At 48.5% G+C, this 20,408-nt stretch overlaps 1 long non-coding RNA gene across 1 annotated transcript; it reads left to right on the top strand.

The window, feature by feature from the left end:
- Positions 1 to 597: 597 nt before the first annotated feature.
- Positions 598 to 12,809, top strand: LOC131383225 (uncharacterized). The gene is made up of 4 exons (XR_009213087.1): positions 598 to 701; positions 2,802 to 3,181; positions 3,961 to 4,063; positions 12,564 to 12,809. It is a non-coding gene; the product is annotated as an uncharacterized LOC131383225 (long non-coding RNA).
- Positions 12,810 to 20,408: the final 7,599 nt, after the last annotated feature.

Genomic DNA, 20,408 nt, shown 5'->3' on the forward strand with positions numbered 1-20,408 from the left:
ACGCTGTCTCCCCGGTCAAACTGTTTTCAGAAGATTGAGATAAGGAGGGTTTTGTCTGCAGGTTCCCATCTGCAGAGCAGAGGCTCTGCATGATGTCTTCAAAGCCAGATTGGATCCCTACCCTGGTCTGGGGTGTGAGCTAGAGCCTCAGCCCTCACCAGCATATGCTATAGCAAGGGTTCTGGGCATGGAGGCATCAAACCCCAGGTGCTCGAGGGGGGACTCTGCTCCTCTCCATTCTTTCTAGAAATGTACCAGGACCCCTTCCCTGTGCTGGGTGCTAAGGATACAGCAGCAAACAAAATAGGCTGTCCCTCTGTCATCATGGGCACAATATTCAGCCAGGCTCTTCGCCTCAGTGTCCCCAAGTGTTAACTGGAGACAGTAGCTCTTATATTGTATGGTTGCTGCAAAGGTAAAATGAGTTAGAAGACATCAAGGGCTTAGAACGGTGCCTGGCACATAGTAAGTGCTAAATGAATCTGGCTATTATTAGATCATGGAGCTTATTATTAGATCACGGGTGAGTCAGAGGATAGACAATCAGGGAGTAACTAGGACCATCTTAGAGCGAGCTAAGTGCCTCAGGCGAGATAACGCAGAGGTGGGGGACAGAGTGGGTGGGGAGGGGAGCCGCCATACAGTGGCCAGGACCAGCTTTGCCCAAGTAGTGGCAACCGCATGACCACAGGAACGATGGCGTAAGCCCCATGGCAACCTGGAGGAAGGGTGTGCTGGGCAGGGGAGGGCGGTGCAAAGACTCTAAGAAAGAGAGTCTGGCCCATTGGCCAGCACGGCTGGAGTGTGGGGACAGGGCAAGGGTGTGCGGGGGAGACTGGAGTCCCAGGAGAGGCCAGGTTCCAGGGCACTGAGGGCCAGAGGAGGTACCTGGGCCTGTTCCCTTCCCAACCCTCAGGATGGCCCACCCATTACCCACAGCTGCACATGAACGTCCTTTGGTGCTGGCCTCCAGGGTGGGGAAACCAGGTTCCTGCAGAGAGGGGCAGATCTGAGTGTCCCCCGCCCTCGCCTGGGTGCACTCAGGGTTGGGCCTTGTGCCTGTAGAGTCCATCCCATGCCTCATTACCCCCGGCTGGCTGAAGCCCACCCTGGGCTCCTGGTGGGTGGGGGCACTTCTGTGGGCTCCACCACTGTGTCTGTGAGCCCAACCCCGACCAGCCCCCTCCGGCTTCTGGGGCCTGCAAGGAGGAGGAAGGCCAGGGTAGAGGGAATGGAGAGAGACTGTTCCATGCAGAGGGGTGAGCCACCTCCTGCATGGAGGCCAGGAGCAAGGATATGCTCTGAGCCTGGTCTGGGGCCCCTCCCCCACTTCCCACCTCCCAGCTCTTCCCTCCTAGAGACACCTTCTTTGTCTGCAGAGGCCACTGCTCTGATTCTGTTGTTGCTAGGTGATGGGAACTGGGGGGAGCAAAGAGTGGGGAACTGGGCAGGGTCTGGCGGGGCTGTGGTGGGGGGATCTGAAACATGAAGGCTCGTGGAGCACACAGACACCTACACACAGCTCCGCAGGCCCGTGGGGACCCAGAACCGCCCCCACAGCAGACACCCCCACAGAGCACTCATGGCCCCCACAGAAATACACCCACTCTCATCACAGCAAACCAAAACAATTACACGCTGGTACACAAACACACACACCCCCGCACCAATCCAGGCAGACACAAAGCTCACGGTGACAGGCAGATCTGATTCACACAGACACAGGCACAGGTGCCTCCCGACGCCACCCTCTCTTGGTCACGTGCCAGCACTCGGAGGGAGGAAAGTGCCTCACCAGGCTGAGATGCCCAAGGGACCCCCCAGGGAGGGAAAGCAGGACACACAGGGACAGTCGCTTCCAGCCCTGTCCACACCCTCGTGCCCACCAGGTATGCCACTCACCCCCACTCCACCTGGACCTTGGTGCCACCTAGGATTGCAGAGGCCGCCTTCAGCCCAGAGCCTGGGGCCTTGCCCACTGCCTCACCTCCCGGGGTGGGGCATGCCGGTCCTTTCTCCTTCCCTTTCTTTGCTCGTGTGTGCCTGCCTTTAGCAAACACCCACTGGGTGTGTGGGTACACTGCGGCCTTTAAAGAGAAGAGAAACACATGAGGCTTACAGCAGGAGGCCCTGCCTAGGTTCCAGGGCACATGGAGCAGGGTGGCTGTGTAGAGCTGGGGAGCATCCCAAGCCTGTGCCAAGGTTCCAAGGACAAAAAGGGTGAAGAGGCCCAGTGCAGGGTGGTGGGGGAGCGGCTAGCCAGTGCCAACAGTGAGCCTCGCACCTGCGCAGGAGTAGCCTTTAAATGCAGTGGGGGGACCACGGACAGCATCTAAGCAGGGGCATGCCGTGAGTCCTGGGGGTGCAGGGGTGTCTGGAGGGGAAGCTGGGAAGCAGGGGCCACAGCTTTCTGACTGGTGGCTGAGTGTGGGGAAGACAGGAGGGGCAGGTATGAGATGTACAGCAGGCACAGCTGTGTACTGGGGCGTGGTGGGCTGTGGTGAGAGAGAGGAGCAGGTCTTCTCCTCCCGTGTTCAGAGCAGATCCAAACTTCTCCCATTCCTTCCTCCACCGTGCATCCTCAGTACCCCTCAGCACTGGCCTGTGTGGGCAGTGTGAGCACAGAGAGCGGGAACTTGCCCTCAGAGGCTTCAGGGGGTCGCTTGCACCCACTGGTATGGGCAGCATCATGTTCGACCAAAGGGAGGAAGGTGGCTGTGACCAGAGCGAGGGGGGTCCTGATGCAGCTGGGGAGTCAGGCTCGAGTGTATGCTGTGCATGTTCTCTGCCTCTCTTCCTAGGGGGCAGGCGAGTCTCCAGAGCCTGGAGGACAAGTTAGCCTTGCGAAGGATAGCAGAGGACCCGGCCCAGGGGTCCCCAAAATGGAGCGCCAACCCTCCATGCAGGCCAAGCCACTGGTGAATATGCTGCAAAAAATATGCTGGAACTTCTATGCATACCACAGGGTGTGAGAAGAAAACATTAGAACTTCTATTTTGTATGTGTGTTACTCTACAAGAAAGAAATCAGCTTGATCAATGCCTACTGTAAAGATGGCACCACCCTCCGGAGGCCCTCTCTCAGCCCTGATACTGGGACAGCTGCGTCCCCTCGCAGCAAGGGGAGGCCTGAATCATAGAGAGGCCCACACAGGTCTATTCTGTTTCAGCGAATTGCCTGGGTAAGTGGATTTGTGGATTATAGTCTCTGGTTTTAATTAAACTAACCCTAACAAAATGAGCAAGTGGCTTAAGAAGTTTCATGTGAAGGAAATGTATTTTGAAGATAATGGAAGCAAGAGCTTAGAAAAAGAAATGGTAACTCGGCACTTTTCTTCACTCCTGGAAGGAGCCACTCACGGTGCACAGTACTAGGTAAATACAGCGTCTATGGAATCGGCCCTGATGAGGAGTTGGACACAGAAATTACAACTCACGGAGAAGCCTGCTTGAAATGTGGTTTACATCCACAGCTGTGAGCACAGGCCCCACCTGGAAGACGCCCCAGGGGGAGTAACAGGAGAAAAAGCAAGTGGCAGGACATAGTGTGCTTTATATCCCATTTATGAGAAAAACAAAATCGAGTTATGATATGTGTTAACACATGCATGGGACCTGGAGGCATGCACATTACGCCAGCTTCTCTTTGAAGGGAGGCTGGCACTGTCACCATTGTGTGTCTCTGCTGATTTGAGTTATTACAATGATTATGCATACAGTTACAGTGAGAGACACAATAAGGAATTTTTAAGCATCTAGGGTTTTTAAACCTTTTATTTTGAAATAATTTTAGATTTACTGAAGAACTGAAAGGTGGTGCAGAGAATTCCTGTCCCATATGGTAACACATCACGTAACCGGGGTACAACTGTCAGAACTAAGGAATAACTGTTGCTATGCCACTGTGAACTAGAGTTCAGATGTTTCCAGCATTTCCACTGATGTCCTTTTTCTGTTTCAGGAAATAATCCAGGATCCATTTCGTGTGGTCATCTCGTCTCCCCGGTCCCCTCCAGCCTTTCCTCATCTTTTGTGACCTGGTCACTCTGGAAGGGCACTGGCCGGTTAGTCCACAGGATGGGCCTCCCCTGGGGTTTTTCTGATGCTTCCTTATGATGGCACTGGCGTCCTGAGGGGGAGGACCACAGAGAGGAGGTGCTCCTCATCACACCATATGGGGGTCCATGCACCAGTGCCACTGCTTTCCAGGGCCCTTCACCTCCATCACTGGTGGAGGTGGCGTCTGCCAGGATTCTCCACTGTCCGTCGAGTTGTATCTGGAGTTTGAGCAGGGCAAGGCTTCACAGGGCAGGGATCAGGAGAGAGGCAGCCAGGCTAGGTCACAGGAGACCTTGACTGTGGCATGTGAAGAGTGCTGGGCAGATGTGGTGAGGTCAGCTGTGAAGTTCTAAAGTCTCAGTGGTGTCTTTGGGAGAGAGGGTTGCCAGGGCAAGGGAGGAAGCTGGGGTCCAGCCAGGCCAGAGTAGTGTTGTCAGGTGATGGGGAGGAAGACAATTCAAGGGCAAGGGAGGAGGTGAGACACAGAGGGATTAGCGTCAGGCACCCCACGCAGCGCTTCTCTCACTTGGAGAAGCAGAAAGTCGAGGCTTAGAAGGTGCACGGCCCTACCTCTTCTGAGGTGCCCCTGCGGGCTGTCTATAGACCAGGCAGCACATGCCTGATAGCAGCTGCATAAAGAAAAGCAGGAGCTGGGCGCGGTGGCTCACGCCTGTAATCCTTGCACTTTGGGAGGCCGAGGCGGGCAGATCACGAGGTCAGGAGATCGAGACCACGGTGAAACCCCGTCTCTACTAAAAATACAAAAAATTAGCTGGGCGTGGTGGCGGGCGCCTGTAGTCCCAGCTACTCAGAGAGGCTGAGGCAGGACAATGGCGGGAACCCGGGAGGCGGAGCTTGCAGTGAGCCGAGATGGTGCCACTGCACTCCAGCCTGGGTGACAGAGCAAGACTCCGTCTCAAAAAAAAAAAAAAAAAAAAAAGAAAAGCAGGAGCCGGCTCGTGCACAGTGGTCTCAAGCGTGTGCTGGGCATGTTCTCTGCCTCACCATCCCTGTGCGACAGATGAAGGTACAGGGGGCCCAGGAGGGGAAGACATTGGCAGTCAGTTGGGGCGGAGGGACCTCGAGCCTGAGTCTTTTCCCCAGATCCTGCAGGCCTTGTGCTGAGGCAGACAAGCTGCCTCCTCTGTCCTTGGCCTCCAACCCCTCCAGCCCTCTGCCCACTTAAAAGTAGGGGAGCCTTAGCTACTCGGGAGGCTGAGGCACGAGAATCGCTTGAACCCGGGAGCCGGGAGGCGGAGGTTGCAGTGAGCCGAGATCGTGCCACTGCACTCCAGCCTGGGCAACAGAGTGAGACTTTGTCTCAAAAAAAAAGAGTAGGGAAGTCTTTTGGCCCAGCTGTGGATGGCATGAACAGGAGGGGAGCTCTGTTCTAGGTGCCTGGGTGACAAACCTCTCCAAGCCTAGAAGCCTAAAACAGCAGCCATTTTCTCCTGCTCTCCAAGTCTGTGGGTCAGGAATTCTGCCAGAGTGCATCAGGGTGCTTCCCCTCTGTTCTGCATGTCCCAGAAAGCCGAGGAGACTGAAGGCTGGGTGGTGACCCTGGTGACTCAGGCTACTGGGGGCTGGAGGGATCTAGAGGCTTCCTTACACCCAAGCCTGGCACGAGGGCTTGAGTGAAAGCTGACATAGCCTCTCTGGGTGGCTTGGCCCTCCTCACAGCATGGCAGGCCGGGCTCCAGAGAAGCATCCTGAGGACCAGTGTTCCTAGGGACCTCATTCTTCTGACCTCATTCCTACAACGTTTTGTCACTGCAAAGGAAATCACCAAGGCTAGGCCGGGTTCAAGGCCAGGGGCATGGGGGCGGGGAAGTTAGAGGCCACCCTTTGGCAGGGACAAGACAAGGTCAATGCCGTGGTCTGTTTGTCCCCAAAGCTTGTGTTGAAATGTGGTGGTGGTGGTAGGTGGGGCCTAGTGGGGGGTGCTTATGTCATGAGGTCTTCCCTCATGAGTGGTTGGTGCTGTTCTAGGTCATGAGCAAGTTCTCACTCTGGTGAGGCTGGATGAGTTCTCATGGGAATAAGTTAGTTCCCTCGAGAGAGGGTTGTTATAAAGCCAGACACCTCTCAGTTTATCTCCCTTCACACTTGCCCACTTTCCCTTTGACCCTGGCCATGTTATGAAGCAGCATGACAGCCCTCAACAGAAGCCAGGGCCATGTCCTCGAACTTCCTAGTCTGCACAATGGCGAGCTAAAGGACCCTCTTTTTCTCTATCAATGATCCAGCCTCGGGTACTCTTTCATAGCAACGCAAAACGGACTAAGACAGTCACATTGCAAAAGAGTCTGCGGGATGGGAGGTGTTGTGTGGTCGCCTCTGGAAATGTGATCTGCCCCATGGTCCTTCAGCCCTGTGTCTGGTGTGACCCTGGAGGTCCCTGCACCCAGGGCCACAAAGCTACTGCATCTCCCCTACACCCACCACCACTGTGCAGTGCTGGTCCAATCCATTACTTTGTGCTCCAGCCTCGGTTTCCCCATTCAATTCCCCACAATGACCTAAAGGCCAGACCCTGCCCCTGACTGAGTCTCTGTATTCAACTAGGGACGTGCAAACTCCTACCCCCTGAGTGGGTGACCTCAGAATCAGTTCCCCAAGTTCCAGTTCCAGTTTGCCCCTGGCCTGCCACACTGCCTGGAACTGGCTGCCTCTCCTCCATGAGGCTCAGCCTCTCGGAGGCCACCCACAGGTCTGGCAGTGAGTGCCTCCCTGCATTTTTTATGGAGCATGCCTCTTTTGTCTCCCCCTTGTCCCAACCTGCACAGCGCCCTCCCTCTCCACACCCCCATGCCACCCTTGGCTGAAACTGAGTGGACAGGCCAGCCCTAGGCTTATGCCCCACTCTGACACCTCACTGGGCTCTGTCTCAGCCCTGAACCCAGGCCTGCCAAATTCTATTTTGGTTTGTATATAGTGCATTTGAGAGCATCTCTTTGTGCAGATTTTTTAGTGGTCGTTCCAGGTATTAGATTATACATATATGACTTACCACAGTTAGCTGATGTTGACATTTTATCAGTTGGGGTGAAGTGGACAAGCCTGAGTCCTTCACATTCCCTGTTGTCTCCCCCTGTATAACAATTCTCTTTAATATTTCCTCTACATACATTGACAATCACATCATTCAGTGTTATAATTTTTGCTCCAATTGTCCAGCATAATTTAGAAAACTCAAGCGATGAGGTCTATTGTGTCTATCCATATTTTGTTGACTGTGTTCTTCCTTCCTTACACTTTGAGATTCCTTCTTTTGTCATTTTATTTGTTTGGCAGACTTCCTTTAATCACTCCTTTTGGGTAGATCTGCTGGTAACAAAGTCTCTGTTTTTTTTTTTTCTTCTGAAGATGTCTTGATTTCCTCTTGATTTCTGAAGGATATTTTCACTGGATGTAAGATTCTGGGCTGAGAGTTCTTTTCTTTCAGCTCTTGAAAATTGCTGTGCCACTTCCTTTTGGTCTCCATGGTTTCAGTGAGAAATCTGCTGTCATTAAAATGGTTTTCCCTTAAAGGTAGGATGCTGTTTCTTTTTTTTCTCGCTCTGTCACCCAGGCTAGAGTGCAGTGGCGTGATCTCGGTTCACTGCAACTTCCGCCTCCTGGGTTCAAGCGATTCTCCTGCTTCAGCCTCCCGAGTAGCTGGGACTACAGGCATGTGGCACCACGCTTGGCTAATTTTTTGTATTTTTAGTAGAGACGGGGTTTCACCGTGTTAGCCAGGATGGTCTCGATCTCCTGACCTTGTGATCTGCCCGCCTCAGCCTCCCAAAGTGTTGGGATTACAGGCGTGAGCCACCGCGCCCAGCCTGTTTCTTTTTCTTTTCTTTTTTTTGAGATGGAGTCTCTCTCTGTCGCCCAGGCTGGAGTGCAGTGGTGCGATCTTGGCTCACTGCAACCTCTGCCTCTCAGGTTCAGATGATTCTCTTGACTCAGCCTCCTTAGTAGCTGGGATTACAGGCATGCGCCATCACACCTGGCTAATTTTTGTATTTTTAATAGAGACGGGGTTTTGCCATGTTGGCCAGACTGGTCTTGAACTCCTGACCTCAAGTGATCTGCCTCCCAAAGTGCTGGGATTATAGGCGTGAGCCATGGCGCCTGGCCAAGATGTTGTTTCTTTTTTGCCACTTTCAAGATTTTTGTCTTTGTCTTTAGTTTTCTGAAGTCTCAGTAGAAGGTGTCTTGGCATAGGTTTGCTTTGATTGATGCCATTTGGGGTTTGCTCAGGTTCTTGAATCTGTAAATTTATGTCTTTTGCCAAATTTAGGAAATTTCTAACCATTATTTCCTTGAAAATCTTTTCAGCTCCACCCTTATCTTTCTTTCTTTCTGGGTCTCTCATGACACGAATGCTAGGCCTTTTGTTATAGAAAGACCAAAATATAGACCAAAATGTATATAGGCCAAAATATACATACCCGAGATTCTGCTCATTTTTATCTAAGTCTATTTTTTGCTTTGTTGTTCAAATTGAGTAATTTCTATTATTTTATCTTTAGGTTCACTGACTCTTCCCTCCAGCCTCTCTGTTCTGGTGTTGAGCCATCCACTGAGTTAATTTTGGCTGTTGCATTTTCAAACCTGAGTTCCCATTTTGTTCCTCTTTGTGGCTTGTTTCTCTACAGAGATTTTCTATTTTCTCACTTGATTCCGTTGTGTTTGCCATTGAGCATTTTTGTGATGGTGGCTTCAAACCGTTCAGATGATGCTGCCATTGGTGTCATCCTGGGTTAGTCTCTGCATCTCTTCTCATCAGGGTAGGTGTTTTCCTGGATCCTGGTGTGGAGTGATTTGTGATTGAAGCCTGGATATTGGGGGTTATGTGGTGGGGCTTCTGGCCTTATGTAAACCTCCGTCTCTGCAGACTCCTTTGAGGCCCGGCTGCGGTGGACTTCCCCGCCCCCAGCTGGGCTTCTCCAATACCTTCCCAAGGAGGGGTGGCATCTCATTCAGTATATCTGGGTGAGGGTAGAGGTCTAGGCTCCCTCCTCAGTCTCTGCTGTCCAGAGTGGGGTGGGGCCTCGTCTTTTCCTGTGTGGTCTGATGACATAGGTCAGTTATCTTCTAAAGTTTTCTAGAATACCCCTTGCCTGGCTAGAGGGAGTGGGTTTTTCTGGGGGATTGTTTTCTGAGCCTGTTGGTATTTCTAGGTTGCTGACTCTTTAGCACCCAGTTTGGCAAACATGAAGCAAAAAGATGGAACTCACCACCACGCTGTTGCTGGGTCCTGAGGCTCCTGGCTGGTGCTTCTCTGCACCTTTTAGGGCCTTCCTGTATTCATTCTACACAGAATACCCATGACTTTTAGCTGTATTTGGTGGGGGGAAATAAGAAAAGTACCTTGACTTCTTTCATCTTTCTGGTTGCAGAAGTTCCAGTTCGTAAAGGCCTTTGAAATTGCACACATGCACCATTCTCTACCCCAGCCTCCTTCAAGATTCCGAGCTGTGCACTACTGCTATTCATACTGTTTGTCGGCTCTAATTGTCCAATTCTTGTGAAAAGTCTAAACATGACCTTGGGTGATACCCTGGGGTGCATAGAGCAGAAAGCCAAGCTCTAATGAGAGGTACCTTGGATCTCAGAGGGTGGGCAGGGTCTGGAGGCAGGGCAGCTGGGATGGGGCTGGGCTGAGGTCTGGAGAGGCCTGGGTGCAGGCCAGAGGAAAGCCAGTCCTTGGATCCACCAACACCCACAGCCAATCCATGCTACTTCTACACATTCATGAGTTGTCCTCTAAAACTCTTTTTCCCAATTTCCCCCAAAACCCTCCACTTCATCTAGGCCAGGGTCCACCCTATGCCCCTTTGCTGTGCTCATGGAAACTTCTTTTTTCTTAACTTCAAAGACAAGTGAGCTCATGGAAAGCTCTCCATCCTTGACCAGGATCTTTAGGAAAACCCTCATCTTCTTCTATATGCAAAGGCTGCATAGCTCCTTGTTCACCTGCACCTCTCCAGACCACCATGGTGCCTGCAGCTTTGAGGGCATTTTAAATCATCGCAGAACAACAAGCATATAAGCATTATGAGTGCCTCTGGACCTCTGACGTGCCTTGTGGAGACCTGCCAGGCCCAGATTTTAATTTACATGAACTCGATGCCCTCTTTGACGAGGAGAGATCTGCTTCTTTATTTGTTAGCCTTTCCCTTGGACCTGCTAGATCTGGACCATCCCAAGGAAAGGAAGGTCACACCACAAAGATAAATATAAACAAAATGAGTTAATTAAGAAGGAGTTAGTTTTAAATTTAGTATTCCCAAGAGTCCAGTCCCTTCAGTTCTAAGGGAATTTTTCTCCCCTGTAAAATAGAACTGTTGGGTAAAATGAGATTCCATTGTATATGATCTCACTTAGAATTTCTGTCTCATTTCACATATGCAAACACTGAGGCTCTGTGAGGTGAGAGATTTGCTGCACTAGGCCCTGAAAGGCACAGCCAGTGAGCATTCAGCCTATGGTACGTCTGCTGGCTTCACAGTTGCCCTGCTATTCTGTGGTCCAATGTGGCTGCTCTAGCTCCAGTCATCACATCTGCATTCTTGCCAGTGGGAAGGGCAAAGCATGACCTTTCTTTTTAAGAACATATTTGAAGCTGACACATCATTTCTGCTCATGTTTCACTGGCCAGCATTTAAATGGATGGGCATACCTAGCTGTAGGGAAGGCTGTAGTCTTCATTCTGGGATGAAGTGTACCCAGCTAAAAGTCTAGAGTTTTATTTCTGTGAGAGAAGTTGAGCATGGATACTGGGGGACAATGAATAATTTCCACTTCATCTTCTAATAAATGTGACAAGTGCAATGCTTATCATATGTTGTGTATTGATTCAATTCAGAACACACTGGGCATCTACCCCCTATAAGGCCTTGGCTTGAGCTCAATGGGAGATACACATATGTGTGAGACCAAAGGGCACAGAGAGTCCAGAAAAGAGAACAAGTGACATTTATTGAAGACTTATCATGTCCTGGGCCAGGAGCTTTGCATACATCATTGCTTTTAATCTTTACAACTCAGTAAATCTGCAGAAACTGAGTTGTACATCTGCAGAAACTGAGTTTCAGAGAAACGAAGTGTGTCTTAGGTCTGTTTCCCAGGGAAACAAACTGTGAGATGAAGATTTGCCTTCAAGACGTTTATTAGGGAGCAGGCTCAGGCTCGACACTGGTGAGGGAGTGAGGGAAGGAGGACTGAGCAGAGGGAGAAGTTGATTGCGGGCAACAGAAGCCTCAGCCATTCCTACCTGAATGACCCTTCAGAGTGGTTCTTAACTTCTAATTAAGGGGCCAGGACTCTGTACCTCCTCATCAGCCAGACATTGGATGTGGGATGCCTACCAAAGCCCCCTTCCTCCCCAGGAGGGGTGTGACCTTGGGCGAAGTGGTTGCTGCTATCCAAGGGCACTACCCAGGGATGCAGCTGTCAGCCTTCAGCCTTCAGCACTCCCAAGTACCTTGGTCCAGAAGGAGGGGTCTGGGCTGCAAAGGACAGTGTCTTCTAGAAAATGACACAATCAAGGTCACATAGCTTGGGGTTCAGAGCTGAGATTCCAGTTTAGTTCTGTCTCCAGAATCCATGTGACTCTTCATGTTCTTTGCTGCCTCCCAGGCAACTGCCCAGGGGCAGATGGGGCTGGCAGAGGAGGACCCTGGAAGCTGGACCCTCCCCTGGCACATTACCCCTGAGGACAGTTCAAGACAAGGTCCTCCTTCACAGCTCCAGGGCCCCATCTCACCCACCTCTTCACTCTGCTCAGTGTGCTCCGGCCACACTGCCCTCTTCACCTCTCCTCTGATAGCCCACGCTCTCTCCAGATGCAGGTATGTCCACGCGCAGCTCCTTTCCCTGGGAGCACACCTCCTCCAGCATTCACACATGGGCTGCTCCCTGTCACTTGAGTCCTACTGAAATATCACCTTCCCTGATCACCCTTTCGACATTGTCTCCCTGCCCCAGTCCCTCTGGTCCCTCGTAACTGTCATGCTAGTCCCTGGCATTTCAGAGCCCCTCTCTAAAATGATCTTCTTTCATTAGATTTCATGTGCACACTCCGTCTCCACTAGCACATGAGCTCCGTGAGGGCAGGGATCTTGTCTGTCCTGCTCACCACAGTCCCCCCAGCGCCTAGCCCAGTGCCTGGCACATAGTAGGTGTTCAATAAATATGAGTTAGATAATGGAATGAATAAATAAATGCATGAAAAAGATATAAATCACCCTAATCCAGGGCAGAAAGAACTTGAGCCTGCGAGGGACGGCCGAGAGCTGGGGGAGTGTTTGAAGGGAGCGATTCCTTCCTTCCAGCTGCCCCAAGGAGATAGAGCAGTGTCAGCCTCAGTTTGCCCAGCTATAATCAAGGAGATGGGGCTGGCTTCCCACCTCCTAGGAAGCCAGCCCCATCTGGGGTTCTTTCTTGGGTGGTGTGTGCAGTGGGGGAGCATGTCAGTGCCGTTTCTCCTGAGGCCTCTCTCTCCTTGGCTTGCAGGTGGCTGCCTCCTCCTCCCGGGTCTTCACCTCGTCATTCCCCTTTGTGCGTCTGTGTCCAGATCTCTTCTTACAAGAACACCAGTGATATTGGATTATGAGCCACTCGTTTTAACTTAAGTACCTCTTTATTGACTCTGCAGGAGTCCCCCTGATCTGCAAGGGTGTGCTCCAAGACCCCCAGTGGATGTTGGAGACCGTGGATAGTACTGACTTTTCCCACACGTACAAACGTATGATAAAGTTTAATTTAAGAATTAGGCACAGTGAGAGATTAATAATAGCAACTACGAATACAATAGAGCAATAATCAGGACATACTGTCATAAGGGTTATGGGAGTGTGGCTTCTCTTACTCCAGACGCCCGATTGTGCTGCACTCACTCTTTCTGTGAGGCTGTGAGATGACACAATGCCTTTGTGAGTGAGTGACGGTGGGCACTGTGAGTATCAGGCTGCTGCCGACCTTCCGATGATACGTACGTCAGAGGGAGGGTCACCTGCTGTGGTTACCCTGGGCCATTGAGCCGTGATGACACTGCAGGCTGGATGTCAGGAGCAGATGATGTTGATGACTCACAGGTGGGGGAGTTGCAGGTACAGCATAAAGACGCTGGACAGCAGGATGATTCACACCCAAGCTGGATGGGGTTGCACTCAGCGGGATTTTTCAGTCTACTCCGAATGGTGTGCAATTTAAAACTTATGAATAGTTTGTTTCTGGAATTTTCTTTCTTCCTTTTTTTTTTCCTTTTTGTTTGAGACAGGGTCTTGCTCTGTCACCCAGGCTTAAGTGATCCTCCTGGGCTCAAGCGATCCTCCTGCCTCTGTCTTCTGAGTAGCTGGGACCACAGGCACACGCCACCATGCCGGACTAGGTTTTAGATTTTAAACTTTTTGTAGAGATGGGGTCTCACTATGTTGCCCAGGCTGTGGCATTTTCCATTTAATGTTTTCAGACGTGATTGACTGTAAGTAACTAAAATTTCAGAAAGCAAAACAGCAGAGAAGTGGGAACTACTGCATCTCCAAGTGCAGTCCCATTCTGAGGTACTGGGCATAGAGTTCAGTGTGTAAATTTGGGGGCCACCATGCAGCCTGTAAGATGGGGTGCCAGACCATCCCCAAGACTGGGAAAAGCAGGAAGCCCTGGCACTTCCCATGCATTTATTTATTTGGAGGATCTTGGCATACTAAAAAATAAAGGCATGTCTCAATGGTTTTAAGAAATTGGTCTATATTTTAAGTGGTTACTTTAACAAGTTAGTACTTTAAACAAATAATGCACCACAATCGTACAAATCACAAGATAATTGCAATATTATTAACACAAATGTTCATTTAGCGCATTGTCTGGTCTGGCCATGGGACCTAACTTTTCAGTTTTGCAATGAGCGGCTTTGTCTTTTAATCTTATCATGCATCTCCACATTCAGGGATGAAATATTCAAACTTCTGCTCACCTCCTTTTCTGCAGCTTGAGAAGCCTCTGCCTGGGTGCGCAGCCCCACAGCCCAGCCTCTGTGGAGTGGGAGGGGAGCCAGGCCCCGCTTGGGTAGCATTGCCATGGCAACCTCTCCCCACGCCGCTCCTCGCTGAGACCCGGGCATCTGTGGCCATGGCGACTGGGCCCGCCACTGGCACATCTGCATAGCAACCAGAGAGGGTGCCGAGCGCAGCTGGGCCCCTCTCAGGAAAGCAGGTACACTCAGAGCTTTTATCAGTCATTAAGGAGAAGCTGGGAGCCTCTATGGGGAGAAAGGACAAAGGATGCAGACAAAAGACTTGGAACCGCAAGTGGCTAATAAATCTATGACAAGTGCCCAACATTACCAGGGATCATAGAAATGCAAATGCAAACAACAATAAGATACTTAAAGAAAAACAACAACAACCAGTGCAATTGGCAAGAGATGAGGCACAAAAGAGATAGGACCTAGTGTTGGGGGGGTGTAGGGAATGGGGACTCAAACACCCTGCTGGTCTGAGTGCACATTCGTGGAACATTTCTGAGAAGGCAATTTGCAATCTGTATCAAAAGCCTTTAAAATGCACGTACCTTTTGAACCAACAATTCTAGTTATAGTAATTTATTCCAAGGTAATAATTAAGTGAGTAAAGATTCAGCTCCAAGTGTGTTCCCTGTAGGGGCAATTATAATAGCAAAAACTTTGAAACAACCACAATCTGAAAAAAAAAAAAAGAATTGATTAAATCATCTATTTTGCCTTCATACAAGGGAATGCTATGCAACCATTAAGAAATGTTATAGAAGACTACTTGGAGGTGCAGAACGATAGTTACAATAGCATAGTAAGCAGAAAAACAACAGATTGTAAAACAGATGTATAGTGCTGCTCAGGGCACTCCTACCAACACCTCCAGTCCTCAGCACCCTCTGCACCCAGGGGAGGGTGTCAAGACTCAGCAGAACACTGCCTAGGGTTCCTAGAGAGCACGAACAGAAGTTTCTGTGCACATGAACACACGTCTGAGTGTACATCTTGGGGAGAAGCACAGTCCAGAGCTGCGGGCCTGGGAAGGCCAGATTGTCTCCTGACACCACCTAATTGTGTGACTCACGGACAGCCCTTCCTGGAGAGCTTGTCAGATTGAGGTAGTCGCTGCTGCATTGGCCATCCCATCCCACGGTATTCCCAAGCCAAATACCATCTCTTAGTTGGGTCAAGAGGATAAACCATGAAGAGTCAAATAATGTTTTCAAGGCCACAGATTTGGAGACCTGCCTGCATGAAGAAAATCAGCTTCAACATAAGGTATTTTTTAAAAATTCAAAAACTTTTCAGTTGTAGTAAAATACACATAACAAAATTTTTCATTTTAACCATTGTTAAGTGTACAACTCAGTGTGCAACCATCATCACCATCCATCTCCAGAACTTTTTTCTCTTCCTAAACTGAAACTCTGTACCCATTAAACACTAACTCCCATTTCTCATCCCACCAGTCCCCCTAGCAACCACCATTTTACTTTCTGAATCTGACCACTCTAAGGACCTCATATAAGTGGAATCATATAGCGTTTGCCCTTCAGTGACTGGTTTATTCACTTAGCACAGTTTTCAGGGTTCATCCATGTTGTAGCATGTGTCAGTGTTTCCATCCCTTTTAAGGCTGAATATTTAATATTCTGTTGTGTTCATATACTATATTTTGTTAATCCATTCCTCTGACAATGGACACTTGGATTGCTTCCATCTTTTTGCTGTTGTGAAGATTGCTGCTGTGAACATGGGTGTGCAATTATCTCTTTGAGACTCAATGTAAGACTTTTCTGATGAAGATCCATCCCGTGGAGTGAAGCTAGAGAGGCTGTCAGGGATGGGCTTTTCTATCTCCTGTGGAGAAGTTGTCGATATAAGGATTGGTTGGAGAATAGCAAGGCAAACCAAGAAACACACATGAAGGAGATGGCATTCATCCAGATGGAAGCACCAACTCACCAGAGAGCTGGGAAGACAGTGAGGTGGAGGAAAAGAGTTTTGTGCATCCTGTCTTCCTACTCACATACTCAATGTGTTCACAGATTGGAGCATAACTTAAACAGTTATCAGAAAAGTAAAGAGTGAGAAGCCATGTAGAAATAATGAGAGTGAGAAACCTCTCAGAGCATTCACTTTATTTGCATAAAAGAACTCAAATAGAAGACAAACCCTGTGGAATTTACAGACAGTGTTCAATTTGGCAGCCACAGTACACGTATGCATGAGACAGTTCTTAGGGAGGGAAAATATTGCATGCAGAGTCTGTGGGCAAGTGTGGAGCTGCGGTATATCCCTCAGTGGACACCAGAGAATTTGTGTGGAAGAAAGTCTATGTGCATGATATGTGAAGTCTTTTGTACTACTTTTGTACTACTATCTTTACGTTGGTATGTACACACTTTTCTGGCTCCTGCTAGCTCATGGGTTATCTCCTCTATCTCTATTTGTGTTGAGCTCTTGTATCTACTTTCTACTCTTGTTTTATACTGGCAGGGACTTCATTATGCTTTAGTAATTTTAAAGTAAAATTTGGTGTCTGTATTCTGCTGCTCAGGAGTGATATATTTTCTAAAGAATGATACGTATCTGCCATTTGTTTTTCTGTGACACTTTTCATTTTTTAGCTATTTCAATACCTGTATTAAAATAACTAAAATGTGAGATAACTTTAATACCTTATCTAGTACCTAACTGCAGTCATGTGTCACTTAACAATGGGGATATGTTCTGAGAAATGCATCCTTAGGCAATTTCATCACTGTGCAAAGAGTGTCCTTATACAACTTAGATGGCATAGACTACTACATAACTAAGCTATATGGGATAGCCTGTTGCTCCCAGGCTACAAACCTGTACAGCGTGTGACTGTACTGAGTACTGTGGGCAATTGTAACATAGCAGCGTTTGTTTACCTAAACATGGCTAAACATAGAAAACAGAGAGTAGGCTGGGCCCGGTGGCTCACGCCTGTAAACCCAGCACTTTAGGAAGCTGAGGTGGGTGGATCACCTGAGGTCAGGAGTTTGAGACGAGCCTGACCAATATGGTGAAACTCCATTTCTACTAAAACTATGAAAATTAGCCCAGTGTGGTGGCAGGAGGCTGTAGTCCTAGCTACTCGGGAGGCTGAGACAAGAGAATTGCTTGAACCTGGGAGGCAGAGGTTGCAGTGAACTGAGATGGGAGCCGCTGCACTCTAGCCTGGGTAACAGAGTGAGGCTCTGTCTAAGAAAAAAAAAAAGAAAACAGTAAAAATAAATATAGTATAAAAGATAAAAATGCAAATACCCGTACAGGGCAGTTACCATGAATGGATCTTGCATACCATGAATGGATCTTGCAGGACTGGAAGTTGCTCTGGGTGCGTCAGTGAGTGAGTGGTGAGTAAACATGAAGGCCTGGGGAATTACTGTGCACTACTGTAGACTTTGTAAACACTGGACACTTAGGCTACACTAAATTTATAACAAATATTTTATTTCTTCAATAATAAATTAACTTTAGCTTACTATAACCCTTTTACTTTATAAACTTTTAAATTTAACTTTTTGACTTTTTTGTGATAACACAGCTCAAAACAAACACATTGTACAGCTGTACAAAAATATTTTCTTTCTTAATTTTTTTTCTTTTTAGAGACAAGGTCTTGCTCTTCTCCCCACACTGGAGTGCAGTGATGCAATCATGGCTCACTGCAGCCTTGATCTCCTGGGCTCAGCCTCCTGAGCAGCTGGAATTATGTGGCACCTGACTGTATTTTTGATTACTCATCTCTGTGTAAGGCCATTTTCCATGGAGTAGTGGTTGTTGGAAGTTCGATGGTGGAGAACCAGTGTTGCACCTGGGACTGCTGTCGTCGATGCGTGTGCAGCCCTCAGAGCCGACTCCTTTCACCTGGCAGAGCTGAGGTTCTGGTCCTTCCCACTGAGGTTCTGGTCTTTCCCACCCAGCCATATGGCCTGGGGTGCTTGTTGCAAATGTGTTTTCCCTTCCTTTGAGATTGGCCAACCCACTGTTTCTCAGACACAAACTAAGTACGAGGAAGATAATGCATTTCTTTCTACATTCGAAAGGGGTTTGGTCTTACGGTTAAGGCTTTTGGTTCTGTCTTGGATACACGTACCTTGTCAACTCTTTCTGGTCCCTGTAGCCATGGGCACTTTATGTTTTTGCCTACACTCCCGCTAAATTTTTCTGCTTTTTCACTTCACCTATGTTTTTTGGTTTGGCGTTTCAGCTAAATCATAGCTCTGAGCAAGGTGAAGTTTGATTTTCTTGCTATTTCTGAGAGATTTCAGCGAGAAGGGAAGAACATCAGCTTAATGGGGCTGTTTTCAAAAGTCTTGTTAGCATTTTAAAATTTTATAACAATTTTGCTTCCAATCATTGTCATCCAGTCCATATATCTTATTTGGCATAGGTGACACATTCATACCTACATCTTTAGAAAATATAAATTTCAGCCAGATGTGGTGACTCATGCCTATAATCCCAGCACTTTGGGAGGCAGAGGCAGGCGGATCACCTGAGGTCAGGAGTTCGAGACCAACCTGGCCAACATGGCGAAACCCCATCTTTACTTAAAATATAAAAAAATTAGCTGGGCATGGTGGTGCAGTCTGTAATCCCAGCTACTTGGGAGGCTGAGGCAGGAGAATCGCTTGAACCCAGGAGGTGGAGGTTGCAGTGAGCTGAGATCGCGCCATTGCACTCCAGCCTGGGCAACAAGAGTGAAATTCTGTCCCCGCCACATGCCCCCCACCAAAAACAAGAAAATATAAATTCCAAGAAAAAAATTCCAGGTTGTTCATTGAGGTTAAATGTAAATGGTACTGTTTCACCTTAGAAGACTGGGTGATTTCATCACTGCATAGCATGTTACTATTTTCATACTCCAGCAATCTGGCTTCTTAGTTCGAAAGCTCAGGAACCAACTTCAGCAGATATGCTCAGAAATAGAACTTGTTAAAAGGATACTGGGTACCTCAGAGATTTACAAAAAAATCTACATAATCATTTTCATTTTCAGGGCCAAACCTTTGGACATCACTCCCAGAATCCTGCTGTGGAACCTGGGACTGTGCCTTGGCCCCCAATCTGTGCATGTGGGTCTGGCAGATCCTGGATCATGTGCCCTTGCTGGAGGGAGGTCACCAAGTGAGATCACAGGGTTCTCAGCTGCTTCCACAGCAGTGAGTGGGCTCTGCCTCCCAACCAAAACCCATGGGGTGGTGACTTGCCACTCATAGGAGGGTGATTTATTTGCTAAGCAGCAAAACAAACGAACAAATAGACAGCATGCACTTTCTTTTCAAACTTTCACACATTTAAATATACATGTGGGTGCGCTGCTAATGCAGTACAACTTCCTTATTACTGAACTGACTCTCCCTTTAAAAAGAAGGTCTCCCAAGTTTCAAAAGGTAAGAGTCTATGTCCAAGGTCAGCATCTCAAAAACATGCCCAGAAATAAAATTTCTATGGTGAAATTTCTGCAAACACAGAAAAAAGATTCAGATGCTGAGTATCCGAAAAGAATGGAAGAGTCATAAAACCAGGTCTCATTACCAGTCTGAAGGCAAGGCTTTGGGTGGGACTTTCTAGTATGTTTTTTTTTGGATACTTTCTTTAAAAGAGTTGTTATAAACTGTAAGCAAGTTGGTGAAGGAGTAAGTTGTTCACTGGCTCAGATGATTTTCATCCTTGCTTGTATTTTGTTTTGCATCTGACACAATCGGCAACTTTGTCTTTGCTATAAGAATAATTTTGTTCCATAAAAACCATCACTTGACTTTTCCTAGGAAGTTCTTGGTGCCGTAAGAATAAGATAGAATAGCTCATGTTACAGCAAAAAGACAGATGAACCTGTAACCTACTGGGGGTGTGACTACAGTCATGATGGTGTTTAAGGTAGCTGAGTCACCTGTTCTTTCATCTTAACATGTGCTTTGTTCTCCTGATTATTCACTCTAAGGCATGAAGTTCTCTGTGACGGCTGCTTCCCTCCCCCAATGATAATTCCTGGGACCCAGATGTTAGGTCAAGTTCTTGAAACTTGGCCATCCCCTTGGTGTCTCCTTCTTTTCCCAGGTGGTATAAGTTCACGCTCTGATGGTATTGACTTAGTCCTGGTTTGTTGATATCTGGGAGGCCAAGTGCCCGGAGATCCCAGTAGTCATGGTAGATATGGCTGGCATCTGACCATCAGCCATCTTCTCTCTCCCCCATGCACTGTGCTTGGGCTGCCCCCACTTGCCCGCCGCCACCTCATGCCATTCCTTCTGAGAGGACAAGGACAGCACTACTCCTGACAGTCACTTTCTGAACATATGCTACTTTTG

This window comes from Hylobates moloch, unplaced genomic scaffold (genome assembly GCF_009828535.3).
Source record: "Hylobates moloch isolate HMO894 unplaced genomic scaffold, HMol_V3 SCAFFOLD_4, whole genome shotgun sequence".
In the NCBI taxonomy this organism is placed as follows: Eukaryota; Metazoa; Chordata; class Mammalia; order Primates; family Hylobatidae; genus Hylobates; species Hylobates moloch.